Here is an 18,078-nt window from a genome sequence, read left to right as displayed (position 1 = left end):
GAGCCAGTGGCTGACGGTCAGCAGATGGAGTTTAATTTAGGCAAATATGAGGTGATGCATTTTGGTACATTGAACTAGGGCAGGACTTACTCAGTTAATGGTAGGATGTTGGGGACAGAACAAAGTGAGGTACATATTCATAGCTCCTTGAAAGGGGAGTCACAGGTGGACAGAGTAGTGAAGAAGGCATTCGGCAAGCTTAGTTTCATCGGTCAGAACATTGGCTACAGAAGTTGGAATGTCTTGTGGAAGTTGTACAAGACATTGGTAAGGCCACAATTGGAATACTGTGTGCAATTCTGGTCGCCCTATTATAGAAAGAATATCATTAAACTAGGAAATGTGCAGAAAAGATTTTCTAGGATGCTACTGGGACTTGATGGATTGAGTTATAAGGAGAGGCTGGATAGACTGGGACTTTTTTCACTGGAGCATAGGAGGCTGAGGGGTGATCTTATAGAGGTCTATAAAATAATAAGGGGCATAGATCAGCTAGATAGTCAATATCTTTTCCCAAAGGTAGGGGAAACTAAAACTAGAGGGCATAGGTTTAAGGTGAGAGAAAAGAGATACAAAAGTGTCCAGAGGGGCAATATTTCCACACAGAGGGTGGTGAGTGTCTGGAACAAGCTGCCAGAGGTAGTAGTAGAGGCGGCTGCAATTTTGTCTTTTTTAAAAGCATTTAGACAGTTACATGGGTATGATGGGTATAGAGGGATATGGGCCAAATGCAGGCAATTGGGATTAGCTTAGGGTTTCAAAAAAAAAAATGGGCGGTGTGGACAAGTTGAGCTCTAAACCTCTATGACTCTATGGCATGAAATACCTGAAGTCCTGGTTCCTGACAACGGCACTGCCTTTACTTGCACTGAGTTTCAGAATTTCATGCTTTCAAATGGAATCAAACACATTAGGATTTTACCTTCTCATCCTTCATTGAATGGATTGACTGAACAAGATGTGCAGAGATTTAAGCTTGGCATGAAGAAATAACTCACCACACCCATAGAGACCAAACGGACACAGTCAGTTGACAGAATGGTCTTCCAGGATGGTCCCAGTTCTGTAGTCAAAGGGGTCCATTCGCATATGTCAACCTGACACAACTCAACAAGGCAGCAGTAAGAGAAATCCAGCCGATGTCATTATTGGAAATTTTCCAATAGCAGAATTCTCGAAATTTAATGCCAATAAAATTAAACAACGATCTAAGTTGCCAAAAATGTTTATCACCCTATTTGTAACACCTTCACAAAAAGGCCCAAGCAAGGTGTAATAATCTCGCTGAGGCCAGTCTTCCATCACCAAAACTCTTTACTTACATAGTGAATAAAGCACTGCATCTCTGGCTACAGCACACAGGTCAAGCCCAGGGGTCCTTTAATTGCTGGCCCGAGGAGATACAGCTGCTTTGAAACTCGCTTTCATATCAATTGAGCCTCTGCTTACTTAATAGGTGAGATCGTACTCTACACGGCCCACGAGAAATCTATTGATGATCCCCTGTGGCCATCATAACATCCCTCCCGCCTCTAGTCCACTTCTTCTCCAGCACCCTCACCACAAGATGGCCTTTTCTGTCGTTTGGCGATTGGCCTGGGGTCAGTTGAAGATGGGATCGGATTTGGGGGTGTGAAGCAAATTGGAGATCTTCTCTTTTGAAGGGAGCGCCATAAAGCCACTATGCAGATTCTTCCTGACGCAAGAACAGAAAATGCTGGAAAATTTCAGCAGGTCTAACAGCATCTGTGGAGAGGGAATAGAGCCAACATTGAGACTGGACGACCCTTCATGACAGCGGAACCTTGACACCAGTCTCTTCTGCTTCCATTCCTTGTCCACATCACCCTGAGGGATAGGCATATGGTCAGTTTCTAGTGTTAGCTCGATGCTGACAGTGGTTGTCTCCACGGCTGGTAATGAGGCCTGCATTGACATTGGCTTCCTATTCCTGAGATGGTCCAGATGCTTCCTCACAGCTTTGTCCTGCACTTTTACTTTATAAGATATGGGTCCCATTTCTTCTGTTACAATGCCAGGGGCCCAACTGTGACCGTCTCCAAAGTTCCTTATGTGGACAAGGTTGCTGGTTTTGATCATTTTATGTCCTTGCTGAATCATAATATTTTCCTGGCTCTCTTGTTGGGACTCCACCTTCCCCGCCAGGTTTGGAAACAGTAGATTTAGTCTCATCCGAAGCCTTCGTCCCATTATAAATTCCACTGGGGCAATTCTTGGCATTGTGTGAGGAGCAGTCCCCATCATGGTCAGCTGAGCAAGTTACTGTTTCACTTGCTTCATAGTGGTATTTTTCCATGATATAAACAAGCACACATGAGATTAGCATTATTTCTGCCATAAGTCTTCTTCAGTCACCACAGCCCAGTGAAATGTTTTAGAAACTGCTGATTAATCTGATTAGTCTTTTGGATCAGATTGAGGTCAGTATTTCCTGCTCAGGAAAGAAAGTTCTTGGTTGTGGAGAACCTACAACATCTCCCTTACTTGTTTGTTTTATACTGGAGCACTGCTTGCAACATAGCTTTGACCTGAAGCTTGATGCCTGGTTCATTAATTGTGTTGTATGTGGCTTCAGATAATGTTTGACTAGCCACAATACTTATCCGACAGAGCCAATACATTGGTTCCTTTCTCTGACTTGAAATTTATGAGGTGACCATTTACAAATATGCCAGTATTCCAAAATGATAATCTGGGATGTATAATTTCTCCCAAAAAGCATTGTTGGACTTTTTTTTTTAAAGATAGGAGCAGGAGGAGGCCATTCGGCCCTTCGAATGGTCCCAGTTCTGTAGTCAAAGGGGTCCATTCGCATACGTCAATCTGACACAACTCAACAAGGCAGCGGTGAGAGAAATCCACCCGACGTCATCATTGGAAATTTTGCAAGAGCAGAGTTCTCGAAATTTAATGCTAATAATATTAAACAACAATCATGGTGACTGTCCAACTCAAGACCTAATCCTGCTTTTTCCCCCATAACCTTTGATCCCATTCGTCCCAAGTGCTACACTCAGCTGCCTCTTGAAAACATTCAATGCTTTGGCATCAACTACTTCCTGTGGTAATGAATTCCACGGGCTCACCAACTTTGGATGAAGAAACATCTCCTCATCTTTGTCCTAAATAGTCTATCCCAAATCTCAGACAGTGACCCCCTGGTTCTGGACACCCCACCCACCATTAGGAACATCCTCCCTACATCTACCCTGTCTAGTCCTGTTAGAATTTTACAAGTCTCTATGAGATGTTCCTTCATTCGACTGAAATCCAGCAAAAACAGTCCGAACCTGGTCAATCCTCGTACACTAGTCCCGCCAACCTCGGAATCAGCCTGGTAAACCTTCGCTGCACTACCTCGAGAGCAACAGCATCCTTCCTCAGAAAAGGAGACCAGAACTGCACACAATACTCTAGATGTGGCCTCTCTAAGGCCCTGTGTAATTGCAACAACACATCCCTGCTCCTATACTCGAAACCTCTTGCAATGAAGGCCAACATACCATTTGCCTTCTTTACTGCCTGCTGCACCTGCATGCTTACCTCCAGATCCCTCTGCACACTCCCCTCTCCCAATTTACAACCATTCAGGTAGTAATCTGCCCTCTTGTGTTTGCTTCCAAAGTGAATAACCTCACATTTATCCAAATTATACTGCATTTGCCATTGATTTTGTCCAACCTGTCCAGATCATGCTGAAGGATCTCTGCATCCTCGTCACAGATCACCCTCCCACCCAACCTGGTATCACTAGCAAACTTTAAGATGGTTACATTTTATTCCCTTATCCAAATCATTCATATATATTGTGAATAGCTGGAGGTCCCAGCACCGATCCCTGTGGCACCCCACTAGTTACTGCCTGCCAATTTGAAAAGGACCCATTAATTCCTATTCTTTGTTTCCTCTCTTTTATCCATCTCAATACACTTCCCCCAATCCCACGCGTTTTAATCTTGCACAATAATCTCTTTGGTCAAACACTTTCTGAAAGTCCAAATATACCACATTGACTGGCTCCCCTTTGTCGACTCTACTAGTTACATCTCCAAAGATTTCCAACAGATTTTCCAAGGATGATTTCCCCTTCATAAATCCATGCTGACTCTGTCTAATCCTGCCACTGCTTTCTAAATGCTCTGCTATAAAGTCCTTGATAATGGATTTGAGAATTTTCCCCACTGCCGATGTCAGGTTTACTGCTCTATAATTCCGTTTTATCTCTATCTCCCTTTTTGAATATTGAAGTGACATTCGCCACCCTCCAATCTGCAGGGACTATTCCAGAGTCTATAGAATCCTGGAAGATGACGACCAATGCATCCACTATTTCTATAGCCACTTCCTTAAGAACTCTGGGATGTAGATTATCAGGCCCTGGGGATTTATCCACCTTCAGTCCCATCAATTTCCCAGTATCATTCCTCTATTAATATTGATCTCCCTCTGTTCTTCACTGTCACTAAATCTTGCATTCTCCATCATTTCTGATGTCTGATTTGTGTCCTCTTTTGTGATCACAGAACCAAAGTTGCCAAACCATTTCTTTGTCCTCTTCCCCCGTTTCTGTCTATAGGGACCTCTGTTTGCCTTCACCAACCTCTTTCTCTTCATAGAAACTCTGTCAATCTTTGTGTTCCCTGCAAGCTTTTCATACGGTATTTTCCCCTTCTTAATCAATCCCTTGGTCCTTCTTTGCTGAATTCTAAATTACTCCTAATCTTTAGACTATTATTTTTCATGGCCAATCTGTATGCTTCATCCTTGGATCAGCTATTGTCTCTGATTTCCTTTGTAAACCATGGATTGGCCCTCTTACCTATGTCTCCATAATCCCGAGAACTGGTCCCAATGCCCCAGGAATCTGAGACCCATCCCCTGCCACCATCTCTTCAGCCACGTATTCATCCAATATATCCTGTCATTTCTACTCTGACTAGCATGTGGCACTAGTAGTAATCCTGAGATCATTGCCTTTGAGGTCCGACGTCTTAACTTTCTTCCTAGTTCCCTGCATTCTGCTTATTGGATCCCATCCATTTTTTTAACCTATGTCGTTTGTACTGGTGTGTACCACAACCACTGGCTGTTCACCCCACCCTTCAGAATGTTCTGTATCAGCTCCTAGACATCCCTGACCCTAGCCCATTTTGGGCACGAAGCTGCTCATGCCCAGAAAAAGTGGCTGGTAAGATGGGAAGCATGAAAATGGACATGTTTATGAAATTCCACTTTTCACGTAATCTTACCACCTTGCAGAATGATGGGCAGGTCGAGGTCATAAGATTGTGCCCAATGACTAACTCTGTATGTTACACTCTGATCTGGCATGTGCAATAGCATGTGTGGTCTGCTAGTAATAGTGAATTTTTCTTTACATTTCCCAGCTGTGACATGACTGATACTTACTGGTACTTCGGAGATTCCTGTAACATCTCGATCAATAAGAATGGGTTCATCAGTGGATTATCTGTAGCTGCGATTCTGCTTCTTCTGGGTCATATAGCCCTAACAGTCTACAAAGCGTGGTTTCAAAAGGCCACAAAACAACGCCTCAGAAAAAGGTACTGTAAAATATAACCATCTAAGACATTAAACAGTTGGCTCTGTGTATTTGCATTGCTTGTAAATTTCAGTCAAATAGCATTTGGAAAATAACTAAAAACCAGAAGGTGAGGTTTTGCAAGGACATCGAGGGGAACTTTCCCAGTCAATGAAAGATGAGCTTTCATGCATGCAGGGAGTAAAATGTTTTAAGATTTTATCATTATCTTTTCCTCCTAATTTTCTGCAGGATAGGTTCCCAAGGTCAGCACTCCCCCCTCCGCCCGAACCCTTCTAGGCCAAAATACTTCTTCTGTCAGGTAGTATTATCACTTCAATTACTTGCAGCTGCCAGTCCTGGCTGTGGCAATGGCAGTTTATGCACCTCCATCTGGTGTCACAGGAGGGCAGGCTTCATTTCTACAAGGAGGTAAGTGAGAATTGCCAATGAGGTCCAGCTGGAAGGAGATGAGACTCCAATACAGACTCAGCAAGCAAAGGGTCAACTCCCTCGACATTTCTGAGCACCAGTTCCTCAGGAAGCTCTGGTTGTTAGACAAAGCTGCTGCCGAAATCTGCAGTCTCCTGAACAATACCTGCTTCCTAGAGGAGATGGACACATTACTCATGGCCAGTAAGGTAACCACCAAATAACTCTCCCCTGCTATACCATGCCCTCTCCACCCCACACTGCTTTCCCAGCCTATGTCTTTCACCAAGCTACGTGCTCACTTCTGCTACAAGAAGAGAAAGCAGATAGATGTGTGTTCTTTTGTAAAGAGGATGAATGAACAATTTGTGGAGGGTGACTGTTAAGTGTGGAGTCAGCAATAAGCTGAGGGTCAGCTGCTGAGATAGGGTTCTAAGATGTCTTCAGAGAAAGGAATGACTGGAGTTGAAAGGTATTTTCTGAGGAGTGCTGTGCAAGAGAACACTAAGAAATCAGAATGTGGGGCTTGTCATCTGAAAGTGTCACGCACTCAACTGACTCAGGAACAGCTTCTTCCCTGCTGCTATCAGACTTTTGAATGGACCTACCTTGCACTAAGTTGATCTTTTTCCACACCCTAGCTATGACTCTAACACCACATTCTGCACTCTCTCTTTTCTTTCTCTATGAACGGTATGCTATGTCTGTATAGCACGGAAGAAACAATACTTTTCACTGTATACTAACACATGTGACAATAATAAACCAAATCAAATCAAAATCACTTGTCTTCCCCACTGAGATCCTGGATCCTTCAAGAACATTGCATCAAATTAGTCATAAACAACCACAACTGATTGTTAATATCACCATCCCAGATGAGCCTCCAATTCTGTTATGACCCAGGAAAACAGTTATCGACTGACTGACTTCCTTCAAGAATTTTCTTTTGTTGTGGTCACAGGGGTTAATAACTTCAGTATTGCCTGTGTTTGCTTATAGACAACTTTCTGAAAGTTTTGGGTTGTGACATCTGCAAACGCAATCCTGTAGTCTGCCTTCAGGACATAAAAGCATGGCCAGATGTGGTGGGGACCCAGCAGGTGTTGGAAGGGAGAACGGTCAGGAAGGGAACAAATATCTATCAGAGTGGAGAAGCAGATAATGCTACTTGGACATGTCAGAAGTTCAGTACCAAAAAAGCCTACATCCAAGGAAACAGTCACCTCTATCTGTGACATGATCTGTACCAAAATAGCCTTAAACTGTATAGGTGGACATCCAATACCTCTGAAGGCAGCAGTGGCTCCAAACATTTATGCCTCATGATCCTTCATGGTCAATGCGAGATCTCTGTAGTGTCTCACAATACACTGCACACAGTTACATCAAGTTGATGTAGAGACACTGTTCAGAAGAGTGAACGCTCTTGTTCACTTCAGGACAGACGAGGCCAGCTAGGCAGAGAGAGTCACGGGTTTCACTGCAATTGCAGAATTTCTGAGAATAGAGGAAATCACTGACTGATACACGTGCCCATCAAGAAACCAGCCGTTGTCACACGATGGGACTGTTTCACACGACAACGCAGAGTTGCTGAGCAGAGACTGATTAGCCAAGTTCGGCACACATGGGGACAGCCTCAATCGGGATCTTGGGTTCATGTCACACTATCTGTAACCCCCACGACTTGCCAGGGCTTGCAAAATCTCAATAAATGTCCTGTCTGGAGACAATACACATCTCTTTAACCTGTGCTTAACGCTGTCTCCATTCACATTGTCTGTAGCTTTAAGACTAGATTACCTGTAAAAACTCACATTCCAACAATTATCTTGTAATTGAGTTTGTGTCTTTATATGCCCTGTTTGTGAACAGAACTCCCACTTACCTGATGAAGGAGCAGTGCTCAGAAAACTATTGGCTTTTGCTACCAAATAAACTTGTTGGACTTTAATCTGGTATTGTGAGACTTCTTACTCTCTCAGTCCTTACAAACATGCTAACATGCAAAATAGGAGAAGTAAACCATTTGGCATCTTGACTCTGCTCTGCATTCAATAAGATCATGGCTGATCTGCTTGCGTTTAGAATTCCAGATTCTCAACTATCCCTAATAATGTTTTATACCATTGCCTAACAAGAATCTATCTACTGCCTTAAAAAATTCAATAACCCCACCCTCCAGTGCCTTCTGAGGCAGAGTTCCAAAATCGTATAACCCTCTGAGAAGAAAAGATCTTCATCTCTGTCTTCAAAGGGTGACCTCTAAATTTAAAACAGTGCCTCCTAGTTTTGAACTCACCCAGAAGAGGAAACACCTGTTCTACATCTACCTTGCCAAGACAGATCAGGATCTTATATACTTCAATTAAGTGCCCTCACTCTTCTAAATTTCAATGGAACTAAGCCCCGTCTGTTTATCCTTTTGTCATAACAAAACCCCCTTACTCCAGCTTTCAATCTAGTAAACCTCCTCTGAACCACCTCCAATGCATTTATATCCTTCCTTTAATAGAGACAACAACCTCACATGGTATTCAAGATGTAGCCTCACCAATGCCCAGTATATCTGAAGCATAACATCCTTACTCTTACGTTCAAATCTTGTAATAAAGGATAGCATTTCATTAGCTTTCTTAATTACTTGCTGTAGTTGCAAAATAACATTTTGTGACTCGTGCATTCAAACACATAGATTCTCTGCACCTCAGAATTCTGCAGTCATTCTCCATTTTAGTAATACTCTGTTTTTTTATTCTCTCTGCCAAAGTGAATAACTTCACATTTTTTTATATTATTCTCCATTTGCCAAATCTTTGTTCTCACTCAAGCTATCTATATCCAACTGCAATCTCCTTACATCCTCTTCGCCACATACTTTTCTGCCAATCGTTGTGTCATCTGCAAATTTAGCTACCATGCTTTTGCCCCCCTTATCTAAGTCATTGATATAAATTGTTAAGAAATTGAAGCCCCAGCACAGATCCCTATCGAATGCCACTCGTCATATCCTGCCCATCAGAAAAAGACTCATTTACGCATACCATCTGTTTCCTGCCAGCCAATCTTTTATCCATGTTCATATGTTACACCCTAGATCATGAGCTTTTATTTTTTGCAATAACCTTTGATGTGGCACCTTCACAAATGCTTTCTAGGAATTCAAGTATAGTATGTCTACTGGCTTCCCTTTATTCACAATGTTACTCCTTCACAAACTCCAACTGGTTAAACATGATCTCCCTTCCACTAAATTGTGCTGACTTTTCTCGATCACCTTGAGTTTCTCAGCGCTCAGCTATAAGCTCCTTAATGATGAACTCTAACACCTTCCCCACAACATCCTTTGAAAAATAAAGACAGCAATGCAGCTCCAGAGGCCAGAGATCACGGCCACGATTTTACCAGTTCCCCCTGCCCATCAACAGGCAAAGCCGGCCAGTAAAATCAGGCTCAGAAGTTTACTGGCACCAGATTTCTAGCGCGGTCAGCCTCTCGCTCATTTTCCATGGACAACATGGTAGCACAATGGTTAGCACTGCTGTCTCAGAACTCCTGGGACCAGGTTCAATTCCAGCCTTGGCTCACTGCATGTGTGGAGTTTGCACATTCTCCCCGTGTCTGCATGGGTTTCTTCCAGGTGCTCAAATTTCCTCCCGCTCTCCAAAGATGCGCAGGTTAGGTTGATTGGCTATGTTAAATTGCCCCTTAGTGTCAGAGGGATTAGCAGGGTGAGACTTGTTGTCGGTGCAAACTCAATGGGCCGAAAAGCCCTCCTTCTGCTCTAAAGGGATTCTATGATTTCTGGCAAGAGGCTAAATACATTATTTAAATTAATTCAAATCCTGATTTCCATGTGATTAGCAAGCCCGCACTCAATCATCCTGGCTTGCTTGCCTTTGCAGTCTCATTGGGAGAGGTTCTCTCTGGCGAGGACAACGTTTGCTCCCCGTAAATGGGGAATAGTCATGTTGCCCTCACAGGTAGAAATGGACGCCATTGAGGCACCCTAGGGAGACCAAGAGCAAGGAGGGAGGGAACCCCTTGGGCAGTGCCATCCTGGCATTTTGGCAATGCCCGCTGGTCTTTGGGGGAGGAGGGCCTACTACTGCTGTGCCTGCAATTGGTTGGGGGGGGAGGGGGTTGGGGGGTGTGGGGAGTGTATGGCAATCCATCTGGGAGGCAGGGGCTATATTTTTGGGTGGTGTGGTTCCTGTGATCAGCTGCGGGCAAAAGCGGGGGTAGGGCTGAGTTGAGGCCGGCAGCAACAGCAGAGGTCTGACAACTCTCTCTCCCTCTCTCTCTCTCACTGTCAGGCCTCTGCTGTTGGAATTGTGCATGTGCAGCCACAGAGGTCTATACATACACAACAGCAACTTTTGCTGCCTGATCAGGTCGACTGGTGAATTAAACCCTGTGCACTGCCTCTAGTGGCTAGAAACAGTCTAGCCCATTTTTGCAAGTACTTTGTGCATAAAATTGGGGAGTAAAAACCCGCCCAAAAAAAAAGTTTGCAACTCTCCCATTTTCATGTACCTAGACATTTGGCCTGATTTTACCATCAAGCTGCACCCATTTTTAGGCAGGAAAACTTGGTAAAGTCAGGTGCCCACCTCCATGCCTGTTACTCGTTTACCAATGCCCAAAGATGGCCACCATCGGGACATCAATTTAAATGCATTTGCATGCATTTCAATTGAGTTAATGGGCTGCATGCCCAAACTTACCAGCACTTCCCCCTTCATCACCATGTTCGCCCATCCTGAGTTGGCGCAAAACTGACATAGAACACTACAGCACAAACAGGCCCTTCAGCCCACAAGTTGCGCCGATCATATCCATACCTACCAGGCCTATCTAGAACTCTCAATCCCATTAAATCCCATGTACTCATCCAGAAGTCTCTTAAAAGACCCCAACGAGTTCGCCTCTACCACGACCGATGGCAGCCGATTCCACTCACTCACTACCCTCTGAGTGAAAAACTTACCCCTGACAGCTCCTTTGTACCTACTCCCCAGCACCTTAAACCTGTATCCTCTCGTAGCGACCATTTCAGCCTCCGAGAATCCACCCTATCTATACCTCTCAACATCTTATAAACCTCTATCAGGTTGCCTCTCAACCTTCGTCTCTCCAGGGGGAAAAGACCTAGCTCCCTCAATCTATCCTCATAAGGCATGCCACCTAATTCAGGCAACATCATTGTAAATCTCCTCTGCACCCTCTCAATAGCTTCCACATCCTTCTTGTAGTGAGGGAACCAGAACTGCGCACAGTACTCCAAGTAGGGTCTGACAAGGGTCTTATAAAGTTGCAGCATTACCTCCCAACTCCTAAATTCAATCCCTCGAAGGCATGGTCCTCAAAGGTTCAATTCCGGCGCTCCAGCTTCTGAGGAGGTAAGTTCAGAACTTCCAGCGGCTCTCTGACTCAGATCGATGATGGGGGGGAGGCGGGGGAATATCAGTCTGGGGGATGGGAGGGGTACAGGAGTCAATTATGTTGTGGGACAATGTCTGTGGGGGCGAGGGGGAGGCATTATCCGACCCGGAGTGACGTGGCAGGGAAGCGGTTTTCTTTTTTTTGCTGCACATGCGCAGTTGAAGGCTCCGATCGGAGCTGCAGGATTTTGGGTGCATTAAGCCCCACCCATAGGCTTCTGCAGTGCAATTCAAAATCACTGCTATATTTTCAGGCAGAGTGAGTATGGGGGTGCCTGAGAATAGGTCTAAAAGTCAGATCTGAAACATTCCCAGTTTCAAGTACACCCAGCACTTAAAATTAAAATGGTAAAAAAGGACCCTGAGAACTTCTCTTGTAAAATTCCACCCGACGAATCCAGTTCTCCATCTGAGGATGAGACCGAACAACACCAGGGTGAGGAAAAAGATCCAGCATATTTGCCAGGGGGGCGGGGGCCTTGATTCACAGGAATTTCGAATAGGACTCCAAAGCACCCTGCCTCTGAAAGAAACTTTGCAGCTCAGTCAGTGGGCGAGATTTTACGGCCTCGCTTGACCATGACAAGTCAATGGACATTTCCATTGTCCACCCTTGACCACTCCAATTCCGTGGCGGACAAGGTGGTAGAGTTCCGGCATATGTATTACAAACGATTCCCAGGCTTCCTCCATATCAACTGCACAAAGCACACTTAGGCTATTGAGCATGATCTACATTTTAATAGTGAATGCACTATTACACACGTGTCAATGAAAAACAATTTAGCAATGAGACCCCTTCTGTAATCACTGTGACTTAAATTTTCATTTATATATATTGCTGTTTCTCCCTCGCCATTGGCTGTATTGGAGGCCAGCTGCTGGCTCTAATGCCCTGCTGGCCTTGATGATTTTGACTTGATGATTAGTCACTGGAGCTTGTGTGGGCTCCAACTGGGCGAGATAGTCCAGCGACCTAGCTGGTCATGCATCAGTCGTCTCAGTGTCCTCAGTTGCGACAATCAGTGGCAGAAGGGCAGAGGAGTTGTTGACCAGGAGCTTCCAGGAGAGTAGCCTCCAGACGCATGGATCTGCAGGCGGTCTGCCAACAGATTGAACCTGCCTGCTCACCATAGATGGAGCAGAAGAAAAATGCCAGGAGAGTCACCAGGCGTCTCATCCATCTCTCACACTGGCAGTTATCTGCAGAGGTCACTGCCAGTGTGGGAGGGCTTGCAAGCTTGAATGCAATCTCAGAAACCTGATTAAGTTTCTACAGCTGTCTTTCCATAATAGGAGTTGCCACTTTCTCTATGGGGCACACTGTGCATTTATAGCTCTGGGCGCTAAATGCTCAACTCTGTAATAGACTCGGTGCGCTGAACCTCAAGGATCTCTGCCCAACATTCATGTTCATCCTGCTGGACATTTAGCATTTGCCAACTAATAAACCAGAGGTTCATTATCTGCCTCAGGTTCAGCACTGTCCTGGTCTCCACCAATCCTCCGTGTGTGTGTGTGTGTGTGTGTGTGTGTGGGTGGGGAGTGGGGGGGGTGGGGAGTGGGTAGGGGGGTAGGGGGGGCGGTAGGGGGGGGCGATAGGGGGGTGGGGGGGCGGTAGGGGGGTGGGGAGTGGGGGGGGTGGGGAGTGGGTGGGGGGAGGGGGGTGGGGAGTGGGGGGAGTGGGTGGGGGGAGGGGGGTGGGGAGTGGGGGGGTGGGGAGTGGGGGGGTGGGGAGTGGGGGGCGTGGGGAGTGGGGGGGCGTGGGGAGTGGGGGGGGTGGGGAGTGGGGGGGCGTGGGGAGTGGGGGGGCGTGGGGAGTGGGGGGGGTGGGGAGTGGGGGGGCGTGGGGAGTGGGGGGGTGGGGAGTGGGGGGGGTGGGGAGTGGGGGGGAGTGGGGGGGGTGGGGAGTGGGGGGGCGTGGGGAGTGGGGGGGGTGGGGAGTGGGGGGGGTGGGGAGTGGGGGGGGTGGGGAGTGGGGGGGCGTGGGGAGTGGGGGGGTGGGGAGTGGGGGGGTGGGGAGTGGGGGGGAGGGGAGGGGGGGTGGGGAGTGGGGGGGGTGGGGAGTGGGGGGGGTGTGGGGAGTGGGGGGGGTGGGGAGTGGGGGGGTGGGGAGTGGGTGGGGGGAGGGGGGTGGGGAGTGGGTGGGGGGGTGGGGTGGGGAGTGGGTGGGGGAGTGGGTGGGGGGGAGGGTGGGGGGGGAGGGGTGGGGAGGAGGGGTGGGGGGAGTGGATGGGGGGGAGGGAGGGGGGGGAGGGGTGGGGAGGAGGGGTGGGGGGAGTGGATGGGGGGGAGGGGTGGGGGGAGGGGTGGGGAGGGTGTGGGGAGTGGGTGGGGGGAGGGGGGTGGGGAGTGGGTGGGGTGTGGGGAGTGGGGGGTGTGGGGAGTGGGGGGAGGGGGGTGGGGAGTGGGTGGGGTGGGGAGTGGGTGGGGTGTGGGGAGTGGGTGGGGGGGGTGGGGTGGGGGGGAGGGTGGGGGGAGTGGATGGGGGGGAGGGTGGGGGGGGTGGATGGGGGGGATGGGGGGGAGGGTGGGGGGGGTGGGGTGTGGAGGGGTAGGGGGGGTGGGGTGTGGAGGGGTAGGGGGTGTGGAGGGGTAGGGGGGGTGGGGTGTGGAGGGGTAGGGGGTGTGGAGGGGTAGGGGGTGTGGGGGGTAGCGGGTGGGGGGTAGGGGGTGTGGGGGTTGGGGTGTGGGGGGGACTCTGCCTCTACCATCTCTTATAGCAAGAGTGACACATCTTCCCCAGTGTGCACTATCATCTTCTCTGGAATTCCTGCCCATCAGTTAACTGGCCAGCTAGCATGAAACTGTCATCAGTAGCCCATCGCTGGCAAGAACAGTTTCATATCTGTTTCCGATTCTAATAACCCCAGACAAACCTGAAATTCAGGTCTATATATTCATTCATTGCACAGTTACAGAATAATGAGAGCTTTTCTTTCAGAAAATAATATTTTGGTGTAGAATATAATAGTTATTTGAGACTTGGCATGCTTGGAGGAAATGAGTGACTTGGCACTAGTATTCCCAAAGCTCTCCATCACTGCAGCTTTCCTGACTGTTGTGGAAATGGTGATCTAGATTTAAAAGAGATTTGGCATGTCCTTTGGCGCAGAACCCATGTCATTGCTGCTCATGTCCCTCTCAATGCTTCCAAGGTATGCACCATTTTCCATTTCCCCCACCAGCCATTGTTGTGGCCGCTTGAACCAAATTGCTAAGATGATGCAAGGGGTGGAAGAGAAAGGTGTGAACTATCTGGTGAACTAATCCTGTCGGAGATAGTTCAATTTCTCTTCTATTCGAAGTGCAATTATCTTACAATTGTGTCTTTCAACAGAGAGGATGAACGAATCAAAATTATGATGAAGGATTGGGAAGAAGGCAATTTCGAATCGCACAATCCTGAGGCAATCACTGTGGCCAATAGACAGGCCATTGGTTTTGACAGTAATACTAATATTTTCTGTAAGTTTTTCATGTTATCACGACTTTACACAGATTGTACTATCAATAAAAGGCCTAGAACATATCAAATTTCAGCTGATATAGACAAATTGCCTGCACTGAGAGACTGGTTTGAAAACAAAGTTTGCTGACAGTAAACAATAGCTTGGGGATTATTGATACAGTGATTGAGTCAACAACACAGAAGCAGATTATAAACCAATCGTTCAAGCCCACGGGTCAAACTTTCATAAAAGATTTAGTGTTTGAGACTTACTGTCAGAATAATGAAGTGATCATCAGTGCTCACCATTATTAAGAAGTAAAAGACAGCAACTTCCAGCAGCTGCAAATGTGAGATAAATAAAGAAATTAGAAAGTTGTTGTCCAAGTTGCCCAGCTCCTACATCGAATGTCTGGGCATTGGGATTATTACATATAGATCCCAGAAAAAAAATTAGGGCTTATCCATTCAACTATAAGTGATTTTTTAAGGATATGCTGAGAATTAATTACTATCAATCATCCTTACTGGCACTGAAAATCAACTTTAACAAGTATGGAGTCGCATTTCCTCAGATGCCAATTCTTGTTTGATATTTTTAAAAATTAAAAATCTAAAATTTTTTTCTTCTGTTCCTGCTTTTTTAATCCCCCACTTAATCCTATCTTTCTTTCACTCTCTTTATTTCACTTTCTGTATTGAATTAAATATTTCTAAATTGAATATCTTGATTGAAACTCTGTGGGTAGAATTTTCCCAGCCAAGATGAATTGGACCTGGATGAAGGTGGTGTGTTTAATTCCTTTGAAATTGAAGTTGGGTCAAGAGCTTCCTTTTTGGGTGTCACCTGGCAGCATTGAAGGCAAGCGGGGTACTCCTTTGGATCTGTTGCGTAAGCAACTAAATTAGAAAGACAATTAAGAACACTTTCAAATGGAAGTGAGTAACGTCTGCCCACCACCTCTTGTCTTTCTACATTCTGTCTTCCTTGTGGAAGACAATGCGCAACTGGTAGCATAACTTGCATTTGCCAGCTGCTCTTCACACTCCAAAGAGTGAGATTGGTGCTAGTAGTTTACGTGTCCACCTTAAGATCATAATTTAATGCTAGAATCATTTCTAGTTTCCTCTATTTTGAATGAAACAAAAGTTGATTGATTCTGTTTCCATAGGTTTCAAGGGCCAGGGGGTTACATCAATATATCAGTTCTGTTCACCACAAATATGATGGTAACAAATACAAATAGTATTCCAAAAGCAGAAAAAAACCAAAGCACTATTCAGTTGCTAACCTAATAGATGTTTTGACAGAGGGCCTGTGGCTGATGTTAGCAATGAAATATAGCAGCACATTTGGTGAAGTTTTAAGTTAAGTTTATTTATTACACAAGCAGGCTTACATTAACACTACAATGAAGTTACTCTGAAAATCCCCCAGTCACCACATTCTGACACCTGTTCAGGTACACTGAGAGAGAATTTAGCATGGCCAACATGTCTTTCAAATTGTGGGAGGAAACCACAGCACCCAGAAGAAACCACACAGGCACAAGGAGAACAGGGAAGTTCCCTCATCCATTATTTTAACAAGAGAGATGAATGGATCTCATCTTCAAACTTACATTGCACAGTTACAGAATAATGCATTTTCCCTGCATATTGTCACCTTATTTGTGGTACTTTACAGGAAGGCCCCAGTCAACAGTTCAGGTAGCTAAAGGATCTCGTGACACTATTCAAAGGGCTGCCTGTTCTCCTTGATATCCTGGAGAAAGTTCAATTAACACAAAAAGATTACTCACTGTTAATTCAATAGGACATTAAAATGCTCGTAGCGTTTCCTACATTGCAACACTTTGAAAGTACTTCACTTTGTGCTGTATTTCGGGGCATTCATGATGTGAAATGTTCCACTGTAACCCAGGTATGTGTTTATAATGCAGGTCCAACAAATGAAGGAGAATCGTATGACAATTCCGACATAAATATGAAACCAGTACTAGAGTCCATCATCCTTACGAAGGAGGTTTGATTTTAAAATCATCATTTGGCTAGGATAATGAAACAGTTAAACTACCATTTTCATACTGATACAAATGATCTACAAATTAGCCTCTGCTTGTAACTGTTTTGAGGTCAGGAAAAACTGGCTTGAAATTTGTCAAAAAGTCACTAGCTAGTTTAACAGGGGACTTTCCATTAAGCGGGATGACATGGGCAATCCCAATGTTAAATAAATGTTAAATGAAAACACGACTAAAAATTGTGACAAGAAGTGAAGTTGTAAACAAGAAGAAATGTGCATGCTTAGTCATTTTTTAAATATCATGGTAATGAGGGTCCTGTGGTGTTGCAAATGAGACTCCAGGCCAAGTATCATCTTTAGGTGAACTGGGATTAGAGGGCAATAGCTATAATTCAATTCCCATTCCATTCCTATTGTTATATTGTCATTATCAATTCCTATGTTCACAATTATACGAGGATCTGCCCATATAAATGTCTCAGGCTATAATAATGTTCTTGTACCTATATTAGCACTGCAGCACCTTCAATGTAGGAAGAGTAGTTACAGCATAACAAGTTTATGTATGCAGTTCTCATTATAAATGTGAACATGTGGGTGACAGGAAAAATAAGGTAGTAAAAATATTTTTAATTTAGAATGAAATGAAAGGTTTGTTTGTTTCTTTTGCAGATGAAAATCCAGAGGCCACGCATTGAACCATATGGTTTGATTTCTCATGCATAACATGGTCAGATCATCTACTTGTGTTCATGGTTGATGTATATGTTTTTCGTTCTATTTTTAAAGTGTGTTTTGATTTAACATCATGCCGACACTCTACCATTAAAATGATTGTCTGTTTCCATGAAAATCTTAGTTGCGTGTCTTTTCATCATTTATACAGTTAGGACACTGGGTAGCTCCGATATCAACCAATAAAAACATGCAAGAGTCAGATGAACTAAATTGAAAGGAAGCTTGTCAAGCATAGAGCTGTTGGGTCAAGAGGCTTGTTTCTGTGCTGTAAAGTTCTATATTGTTCTGTGTAAAAATGCTTCCTTTAAAAAGGACACAAAAAATAGAAAATTAAAACATTAAATAAATTAATAACAAATATTTTGCCAATGTCTATCAAACACTCCAGTCTCTGTGCTGGTCACCAATCATGAAAGGTGTC

This window comes from Carcharhinus amblyrhynchos, unplaced genomic scaffold (genome assembly GCF_965287045.1).
Source record: "Carcharhinus amblyrhynchos unplaced genomic scaffold, sCarAmb.v2.hapA scaffold_43, whole genome shotgun sequence".
In the NCBI taxonomy this organism is placed as follows: domain Eukaryota; kingdom Metazoa; phylum Chordata; class Chondrichthyes; order Carcharhiniformes; family Carcharhinidae; genus Carcharhinus; species Carcharhinus amblyrhynchos.
Note: the sequence above shows the minus strand (reverse complement) of the source record.